A 10238-nucleotide genomic window follows, 5' to 3' on the forward strand; every position below is an offset into this window, starting at 1 on the left:
GGCGGAGCCCTCGGAGCCAGCCTCGAGGGCGCGGGGACGGAGCGCGCCGGCCTCGTCTGGGCGCCCGGCTGGGGGCGTCCCTGGCCCTGGTCCTCGGGTGCGCGGCGCGGAGATGGCACGCTGGCTCCTCTCTCTTCTCCAGAGCCCCTTCGCACTATCCCCGGCTAAAGGCGGCCGGGCCGGGGCTTGGAGAGCAAGTGAGTAAAAGTGGGCCGCCGGAGGTGAGGAGGGAGGGGCCTCTTCTAGGGCCTCTACCCCCGCACCCCTGGGCCGGGGAGTAGCGGCAGGATGAACCGAGTGGGCTGGAGTTGGCGGGAGGGAGCTTTTCGTCCCTTTCCCTCTCCTGGGCGCACGGACTCCCTCTGTTCCCCGATTTCCAACGTGAAGCTCAAGTCGGTAAAGATCTTCCTTGGGGGTCTGATTTAGAGGCAGGGGTACAACCCAGATCCTGCGAGCCGCTGAGTGGGTTAAGATGGTTTAAAGACTGCTCGAGAAGTATCTATCCCCTGATAAGGTGCTGCGCGCTGCTGAGGTGGCACCAGCGCATATGCATGCAAGCAGTGGGGTGCCGGGGCCCCCAGTCCTGCGGACAGGGCCCGGACGCCCCTTCCGAGGGCCCACCTGTGCCCTGGATCCCCGCTGGGCCCCGCCCGCACCTCCCCGGAACGCTGGAGCGCACCCCCCTCAGGTGGACAACGGCAGAAGCTGGCTGCAGAATCAGCGTTCATTTTAAACCGGGGAAACTTCGTGGGAGATTTCCCCGGTGGTGTAATACCTACACAGGCTACAGAAGCACTAGTTTTGGAGGACGAATTAGTAGCAGTTTTGAGGGGGTCCAGAAGCGGGGTATCCCTACGTATCCCGTGTACCTAGATATTAACCTTTCCCCTAGCTAAAGTCTGTGTAAAAGTGTTTCTAAAAAGAGCTGTACCTTATCAAGAGTGGTGACTTGACGTTTACGCGACCCCGCAATTTGGTGTGAGGATGTGCAAGTTTGCACACAAAATGTGCTTTCTGCCTATTGGAGTAAGAGGGAAGCAGATTTTCTGGTAGGTGGGATTTTGAAGAAGAGATAGGCAGTTTTCCCATTTTGGCAATGGAAGAATGTTCCCCATATTTGGATTTGCTTCACTTAGAGTACATAAACTTTGCCAAGCTAATGTGAAAGTCGATGATAAGTGGAAGTGGACAGAGGATTAAACTAATTACTGTTCAAATGGCCTCAGTGGCTAGATATGACTTCTGCCCCTTTCAGTTTGTGGACCTGGATTTACTAGTGGAGCTAGGTTTTTCTCCTGGAAAAGGTGACCGCCTCAAATACCTGAAAAAAATCTGCTGCAATATTTGGTTCCCTACTGATCTCAGTTTACATCTGAGATGGCATCCTTAACATTTCTCCCACAGCCTGTTGTATGTACATGAGTTTTTTCTATGTGTGATTCCAAATGTTACTTCTGATCCCACAGATTGCTTTATCTGACATTCTTCCTACACTGAGGACTTTTAATATAAAATAAATCATAGAACTATAAGGACTTAACTAAGACTTAAACTTTCATTTAATAAACAGGAGAAGACAGACATTCCATCAAGATTAAATCATTTGCACAATCTCATCTAATTAGGTAGCTTAAAAATCAGGACTTAGGGACCTTATCTAGGTTGATTTCCACTATCCAATCCTTTATTTCCAAACAACCAGTTTTATGTTCTATTTCCAAAAAAAAAAAAATACATCCTTTTAAAATTATATTTCAGTGGTTTGAGCTCCCACTCCCAAGTGATGAATTCATCTTAGTAGTTTGAAACAGGCCTTCCTTATGGTTTGTACTTCAAGACTAAGGACACCTAAAAGGTAAATTAATTTTGATTTTAAAAAATTGTATGGCTGTTATAATCTATGACCCTATCTTTTAGGAAATAGAGTTTATAAAAGATTACTGAAATAAGACAAACATGTTCTCTTTTGTTACATGGGAGCTAGAATTGATCCCATATATTGTTAGTCATGACAATCAATAGATTGGGTCACTGATCATATAACTCAGCTTATGTATTCTCAGTGCCACTGTTAGAGTCACTAAGCAGTGTTATACAAGTAAACTCATTCTGATTCTTTTTTTTTTTTTTTTTTTTTTTTTTTTTTTTGCAGAAGGAAATTGCATCATTCACCTTCTAGCCAACTTGACAGCATAAGTTTTAGGAGTCAAGAATCACCGTTGGGTTTTTCTTAAGATTAAGCCTGGAAAGTCCACTTGGATGTGGACTTGGTCCACTTGGTCCACTTGAAGTCCGTTTGGTCACAGCTGTGTGCACACTTGCACCTGTAAATGGTCTTCCATCAAAGAGCTCTCCCTCTTCAGCTATAACAACAGCAGTGGTTCGAAGAAAGGGGACCCACTATCTGAACAACCTCAGCCAGACTAATCAAATCAGTCTTTGTGAGCAAGGGGCAAAGCTGTGCAAGGGTGGCCCCCTCACGCCTTTCCGGAGCAGCCCCTTCTAAGATTGGCACCTACATGCTGATCATACCCTGTATGAGGGATGGATTGAAGAGTCCCATGAACGGATTAGGCTTATTGTAAAAGAGGAAATATTTGACCCAAATTGAAGTTAATTTCATGGATAAAACTCAAAATATTACTCTGGATATGAATTATGTTTATGGACATTTATATATGTATGAATATATAGTTATGTGGATACATGTTTCCATGTATCAGAAATTAGCACAACTTAAACTTAGTAAATGTTGAAAATAAAACTATTTTGGATACTAGAATCAGTTTTTTTATATGGATTTCTGGCCTTTGTAGAAATATGTACTATTACATTTCAACAATACATTAAGTACCAGGCACTGGGCTGAGCAGTATATGTACAATAATGACAAATAATACATCCTACTTCTGGGTAGTTTATTATCTAACAAGGAGGATAAGTGATAAGGTCACAAATTAACTTATGATTATAAATTGTGGTAAGGGGTGTGAGAGGCATGCTATGATGAAGAATAACAAGGTACACTTATTTCACATTGAGTCACTGAAAAGTCTCTCTCTGAAAATGACATTTCAGTTCAGACCTGCGAGGTGAGTTGGAAAGAATTTATTTTAAGTGTAGAAACTACCGTTTAAAGTTTAGAAACATTTGAATTCAGACTAGAATAGGAGACATTTAAGGGGAGGTGCAGAATGAAGAGGTAACTAAGAGGAGAGGTTAAATTCATAGAGTGGCTTATAAACTCTAGGAAACTAATGAAGTTATATTCATGTATTTGTCATTTCCTTTTGCAAGTACCTAATCCTCGTTTATCTTGGTCTCTTTCTTTACATTTTAGATTTTTACTCAACATCTAGGGATTATTATAGTTTGAGTGGCCCTTCAGCCATTGCATCTTGTCTAACCAGTACTTATGTTTTATGTTTTGTTTTCATTTGTGCATTGTTCATAACTGTCGAAATTTTTTTCATTCATGGGAGTCAAATACCCATGAGATTTTGAGCTCTATGAATGCAGGAACTGCATTTCCTTCTTGCTGGGCGGCCCCAGCGAGGAGTCTCCTGCAGTGTCATACATTTCATCCTCCTCATCCTCCTCCTCATACAGGGTCATACACCTGTCACATCATACAGGGCCAGTCTCTCCATAAATTCTCCTGGCTGACCAGTCATATTGGACTTAATACTTTTTTTAAAGTTTACTTATTCATTTTGAGAAACAGAGAGAGTGTGCAGTGGAAGGGGCCAAGAGAGGAAGAGAAAGAATCCCAAGCAGGCTCTGCACTGTCAGCACCTGAGCCCGATGCAGGGCTCGATCTCACAAACAGTGAGATTGTGACCTGAGCCGATATCATGAGTCAGACACTTAACCCGTAGAGCCACCTGGGTGCTCCTCAACTTAATACTTTTAAAGGTCAGAAAATGGAGAAAATATTTGTAATATAAAAAATTTAAATTGTTAAACAGAAGGGAACACACAACTTAAAGTGCCCTATCATTAAAGAATTTCAAGAGATGCTGTTATAAAGTGCAGTTCCATGGAGGAAGGGCAGCCAACAAAGCTAAAGAATAATCACACATCTTGTTAAAATTAAACATTCATTAAAGTTCAAGCACACTGACACAATGATGGGTCTGCTGGCAAGGGTTTTTCTACAGCTACTCAGTCTTCCTTTCAAAAGTTGGCACTTGCTGTGTGCCAGACCCTGCTCTGGGCACTGGGCACACAGCACAGTGGACAATGGTTCTCTCGTGGAGCTTGCAGTCTACTTAGGAAGGCAGTAGATAACATGGATATGACACTTGCTATAGAGGAAAGCGGTTATGGGGAAAGAGAAGGCAGGAGTTGAGAGAAATAATAATTTTGTATACATTGTTAAGCAAGATGTCTGCAGGGGATATGGACAGAGACTCAAAATAGTGAGCCACATGCATGCAGATGTCTACAATGATAGGGAACAGTAAGTCATAGGCCATGAAGCAAGCATGCTTAGTACAACTAAGGATTAGCAAAGAGACCAGTGTGGCTGTGACGGAGGAGATGATGAGAAAAGCAGGCAGAGAAGTAGCCAGGGGCAGGGCACAGATTGCATAGGATTTTATAAACTTTGTTTCCGAGCTTGTCTTTCATTCTGAATGATGAACTCAGGGTCCTTACCAGAAGTAAAGAAACTGTGTTAGCTATTTCCTTTATCCACAGAGTGAATTAAATATAAGGCATCGGTTAACTGGGTCAGGAAACTGAAAAAACAAAAACAAAAAAGGAACACCAAAGTAAAACAGTAACTGCAAGGAGCAGCTCCCAAATAGAATATCGCAGTGCTGGAAGGAAGCTAGAGACGGGAATGACCTGGCACTGATGGGGTATATTTGTTTCTAAGACCGCCATAACGAAGTACCACAACCTAGGTAGTTTAGAACAATAGAGAAGTATTCCCTCACAGTTCTGGAGACCGTAGGTCTGAAGTCAAAGTGCCAGCAGGCCTGCTTTCTTCTGAGGAATATGAGGGAGCATCTGTTCTGCACCTTTCTCCTAGTCCTGGTGGCTAGGTTCTTTCTCTTGGTTTGTTCATGAACTTCCCCTTTATGTCTTCATATTATATGCTTATGTCCATATCTGTCTACGTGTCCATATTTCCTCTTTTTGTATAAAGACACCAGTCTTTGGGTTAAGGTCCACCTCCTTTTAACTTGATCACCTGCAAAGACTTTATTTTCAAACAAGTTCACATTTATAGACGCTGGAGGTTAGGACTGTAATATCATTGTAGGGGACAGGGACACAATTTAATATGTTAACACAAGATAAGGGGTTATTGCCAGAGTGATGCAGACAAGAAAAGCAAGAGGAAGGAACAAGTCCCTTTTATAGTCCTTTTGCCTTATTTGCCTTATTGCATTAATATTTGAAATATTCTTTGGCAGTCAAATATCCGTGTGTAACTTCTGACTCCCCCCAAACTTAACTACTAATAGCCTGTTGTTGATTGGAAACCTTACAGATAACATAAACTCAATTATCAGGGATGCCTGGGTGGCTCAGCTGAGTATCTGGCTCTTGATTTTGGGTCAGGTCATGATCTGATGGTGCTGAGATTGAGACCCTGTGTCAGGTTCCATGCTAAGCATGGAGCCTACTTGAGATTCTCTCTCTCTCTCTCTCTCTCTCTCTCTCTCTGTCTTGTTCCCTCTCCCTCTGCTCCTCTCCCCCACTTTCGTGCTCTCTCTCTAAAATAAAAAAACAAAAAAACATTCAATTAGCACATATTTTGTGTGTTATATATATCATATGCTGTATTCTTCTTATGATAAATTAAATCAGTGGAAAAAAATGTTACTAAGAAAATAAGAGAAAATGCAGTGCTATACTGTCTTGATACAAAAATCTTCATATAAGTGAACCTGCACAGTTTTAACACAGGTTGTTCAAGGGTAAACTGTATTGCCTTGTTATCCTTTTATTCTGTAGAATCTGTAGTAATGTCGCCTCTCTCCTTTCTGATATTGATTGTGTCTTCTGTCTTCTTGATCAATATGACTGAAAGTTTATCAGTTTTGTTGCTTTTCTCAACAAGATTTTGGTTTCACTGAATTTTTTCTATTTTTTAAAATTTATTTAGAGAGAGAGAGAGAGAGAGACAGAGACAGAAAGCGAGCAAGTGGGAGAGGGGCAGAGAGAGAATCCCAGGCAGGCTCTGCACCATCAGTGCCAAGCCCAATGTAGGGCCCGAACTCACAAACCATGAAATCATGACCTGAGCGAAAGTTGGATGCTTAACTGATGGAACCACCCAAGTACCCCTCTATTGTTTTTGTTTCTTACTTAATTGATTTCCCCTTTGATCTTTATTGTTTACTCTCCTATTTACTTTGGATTTAATTTGATCTGATTTTGCTAGTTGCTTAAGATAGAACCTGAAGTTATTAATTTGAGACATCTCTTTTTTTCTAATGTAGGCACTTGGCACTATACCTTTCCCCCTTCATACTGTTTTAGCCACAAGCTACAAATTTTGAAATACTGTGTTTTCAATTTCAATCAGTTCTAATACCTTCTAATTTTCCCTTTGAGTTCTTTGACTCTTAGGTTATTTAAAGTGTTTTATTTAGTTTCCAAATACTTGGGGATATTTTTGAGGCCTTTCTGTTGTTGATTCTAATACAATTTTATTGTAGTCAGAGAGTATAATGTGCATGAACTAATTCTTTTAAAACATTTTTGAGACTTTTTTATGAATAGAAAAATGGCCTATCTTGGTAAACCTTCTGTGTAAAATGGAAAAGAATGTATATATTTTGGGTAGAGTGTTCCCTAAATGTTGATCATGTTGACTTGGCAGATAGTGTCTTATGTCTCCTTACCACATTTCTGTCTACTTTTTCTACCAATTATTGAGAGACAGAGAGAGATATTTACATCTCTGAATATGGTAAGGATTTCTCTGTTTCTTCTTAAATTTCTATCAGTCTTTGTTTCATATATTTTCGAGTTCTGTTATTGAGTGTATAAGCATTTAGGATTGTTATAGCTTCCTATCAAATTATCTCTTTTGTCATTTAAAATTAAAAAAATTTTTTTAATGATTTATTTTTGAGAGATACAGAGCATGAGCAGGGGAGGAATAGAAAAAGAGGGAGACACAGAATCTGAAGCAGGCTCCAGGCTCTGAGCTGTCAGCACAGAGCCCAATGGGGGGCCCCAACCCATGAACTAACTGTCAGATCATGACCTGGGCCAAAGTCGGATGCTTAACCAACTGAGCCACCCAGGCTTTTGTCATTTTAAACTGTCCTTCTTTACCCTTCTTTGTTCTAATATCTATTTTGTTACTAATACAAGCACCCATTTTTTGGTTTTAAAATAGTGTTAACAGATTTTTTCCATCCTATTATTTTAAATTTATTTCTGTCCTTATATTTAAAGTTCATTTATTGTAGACAGCATACAGTTGGGTTTTGTTTATTTTTGCCAAAATGACAACCTATGAGTTGAAAAGAAAAATGTCTATATTTATTTATTTTGAGAGAGAGAGAAAGCTCACATGTAAGTGTAAGTGGAGGAAGGGACAGAGAGAGAGGAGAGCGAGAGCTCCAGGCAATAGCAGCACAAAGCCTGGTGCGGGGCTAGAAACTATGAACCATGCGATCTTGACCTGAGTCTAAATCAGGAGTCAGATGCTCAACTGTCTGAGTCATTCAGGTGTCCCAACAACCTATTACTTTTAATTGAGGTGTTTAGACCCTTCATATTTGATGTAAGTACTGATCCAATTTGCTTTAAAATCCTTTTCCTAACTATTTGCTTTTCATTTTTTTTGTCCAATCTTTTTTTGCTTTTTTTCCCTCCTTTTTTAGATGAGTATTTTTATTTATTCTACTTTGTCTCTGTTATTGGCTTCTTAGCTATAACTTTTTCTTTTGCTTTTTTCTTTTGTGCTTACTCTAGTGTTTGGAGTATCCTTAACTTATCATAGTGTATCTTCAGTTAAAATTATGCCACTTTGTATATAATTTAAGAAACTTAACAGTAGGGGCACCTGGGTGGCTCAGTTTGTTAAACCCTCAACTCTTGAGTTAGGCTCAGGTCATGCACTCTTGGTTAGTTTGAGTCCTGCATTGGGCTCAGCACTGACAGTGCAGACAAGTGACGAGGGCCTGCTTGGGATTCTCTCTCTCCTCTCTCTCTGCCCCTCCCTCACTTGTGCTCATGCTCAAAAATAAATAAACTTAAAAAAACACTTAACAGTACACATTTACTTCCCCTTCCCAGCCTGTATACATATACTCTCTATATATTTTAAGCCTCAAAATATATTATCTTTTTCTTTAGACAGATATATATTTTAAGAAAAATTTGAAAGTAATAATAAAAGACTTTCATTTCCATGCACATACCATTTCTGATGCTCTTCATTCCTTAGTATAGATCCATATTTTTATCAGGTATGATTTTCCTTGTGCCTCTGAAGAACATGTGTTAATAGTTTTTGTAATAAGTGTCAGATTGTGATGATTTTATTTTTAATTTTAGGATATCTGGAAAAGTCTTTCTTTTTCCTTGGTTTTTTTGAGAGGTATTTTTTGCTGGGTGTAAAATTTTAGGCTGACACTTTCATCCTCCACCAGCAGTACTTTAAAGATGTTGCTCTACTGTCTTAATTAAATTTTTCCAACCAGAGCTTGTTCTCATTCTTATTTTTATTTATTTATTTGTATATTATGTGTCTTTTTTCTCTGGTTGCTTGTCATACTTTCCTTTTATTGGTGAGTTTAAGCCCTTTAAATCTAATATACCTTGGCATGGTTTTCTTCATGGTTCATGTGTTTGGGGTTTGTTGAGATTCTTGGATTTTTGGATCTATAGATTTCATTAAATTTGGAAAAATTTTTGTATATTATATCTTCATGCCCCCCTCCTTTGGGGATTCTAGTCACATGTATATTGGGCCTGTTGTGTTCTGCAGCTCACTGAAGCCCTCTTCATTTTATTTTATATTCTTTGTTTTCTCTGTATTTTATTTTAGATAGGTTTTATATATTTATTTTTAATGTTTTTATTTAATTTTGAGACAGAGAGAGACAGACTATGAGCAAGGCAGGGGCAGAGAGAGATGGAGACACAGAATCAGAAGACAGGCTCCAGGCTCTGTGCTGGGGGCTCGCTGCGGGGCTCAAACCCCTAACTGTGAGATCATGACCTGAGCCAAAGTCAGGTGCTTAACTAACTGAGCCACCCACGTGCCCCATTAGTTTCTATATATTTAAGGTGACTAATCTTTAATTCTTCAATGTTTAAACTGCTGTTTATCCCATCCCAGGTAGATTTTATTTCAAGCATTGCATTTTTCATCTCAATACGTTTGACTGGAGCCTTTTAAAAACCTTTCAAGTGCGTATCTTACCTGCTCAGTCTTTCCTCTACATTTTGAACCTATGGAATATAGGCACAATACCTGTTTTGATGTCATTGTTTGGACAGCTGTATAATCTGTGCCTGTTCTGGGACTGTGTTTATTTACTGATTTTTCTCGTTATTAGGGTTTATATCATCCTACTTCTTTGCATGCCTGGTAGTTTTAAATCTAATTCCAAACATTGTGATCTTTACCTTGTTAGAAGCTTAATATCCCTATAAATATTCTTCAGATTCGCTCTGAAATGCAATTAAATGACTGGGTAACAGTTTGATCTTTTTAAGCCTGCTGTTAAACCTTGTTAGGTGAAACCAGAATTACCTTTAATCTAAGGGTAATTTTCTCCACTACTGAAGTGATACCATTGTACCTGCTCCTCCTGATTTTCCTTTCATGATGAGGTTTTCTTCTGTGGCTGTTTGGAACATGAGCTGTTCTTGGACCTGTCTGAGTTCTGTGTATCTGTTCCTTTCACCTAGTTCTTTCCTTTTCCTCAGGCAATGTCTCTGTAGTCATATGCTACTAAAAACTCAGCTGAAAACTTTAGGCATATCTCTGTGGATCTCCACAGGTCTCTTTCTATGCAGCTGTCTCCTCTCCAGTTTTTTGAACTCCACCCCTTGGCCTTTCTAGACTCTGTGTGTCTCCTCTGTCAACTCAAGGTTACTGTCTGGTTCTGTTTAGATTCCCTTCCCTGCACCACAGCCTGGAAAGTCTGTCTGGGCAGTGTGCTTGGACAGTCACGGGGCTCACCTTGCTTGTTTTCCCTCTCTCAGGAATCAACATTCTCTGCTTACTTAGATGATATACAATGCCTGAATAG

The 10238-nt window shown here is 39.9% G+C and overlaps 1 long non-coding RNA gene across 1 annotated transcript; it reads left to right on the plus strand.

Annotated features, from left to right (window-relative positions):
- Window positions 1-6: 6 nt before the first annotated feature.
- On the plus strand, window positions 7-2782 carry LOC115306069. The gene is made up of 2 exons (XR_003915174.1): window positions 7-197; window positions 2153-2782. It is a non-coding gene; the product is annotated as an uncharacterized LOC115306069 (long non-coding RNA).
- The last annotated feature ends 7456 nt before the right edge of the window (window positions 2783-10238 follow it).

Source organism: Suricata suricatta, chromosome 1 (genome assembly GCF_006229205.1).
Source record: "Suricata suricatta isolate VVHF042 chromosome 1, meerkat_22Aug2017_6uvM2_HiC, whole genome shotgun sequence".
Classification (NCBI taxonomy): Eukaryota; Metazoa; Chordata; class Mammalia; order Carnivora; family Herpestidae; genus Suricata; species Suricata suricatta.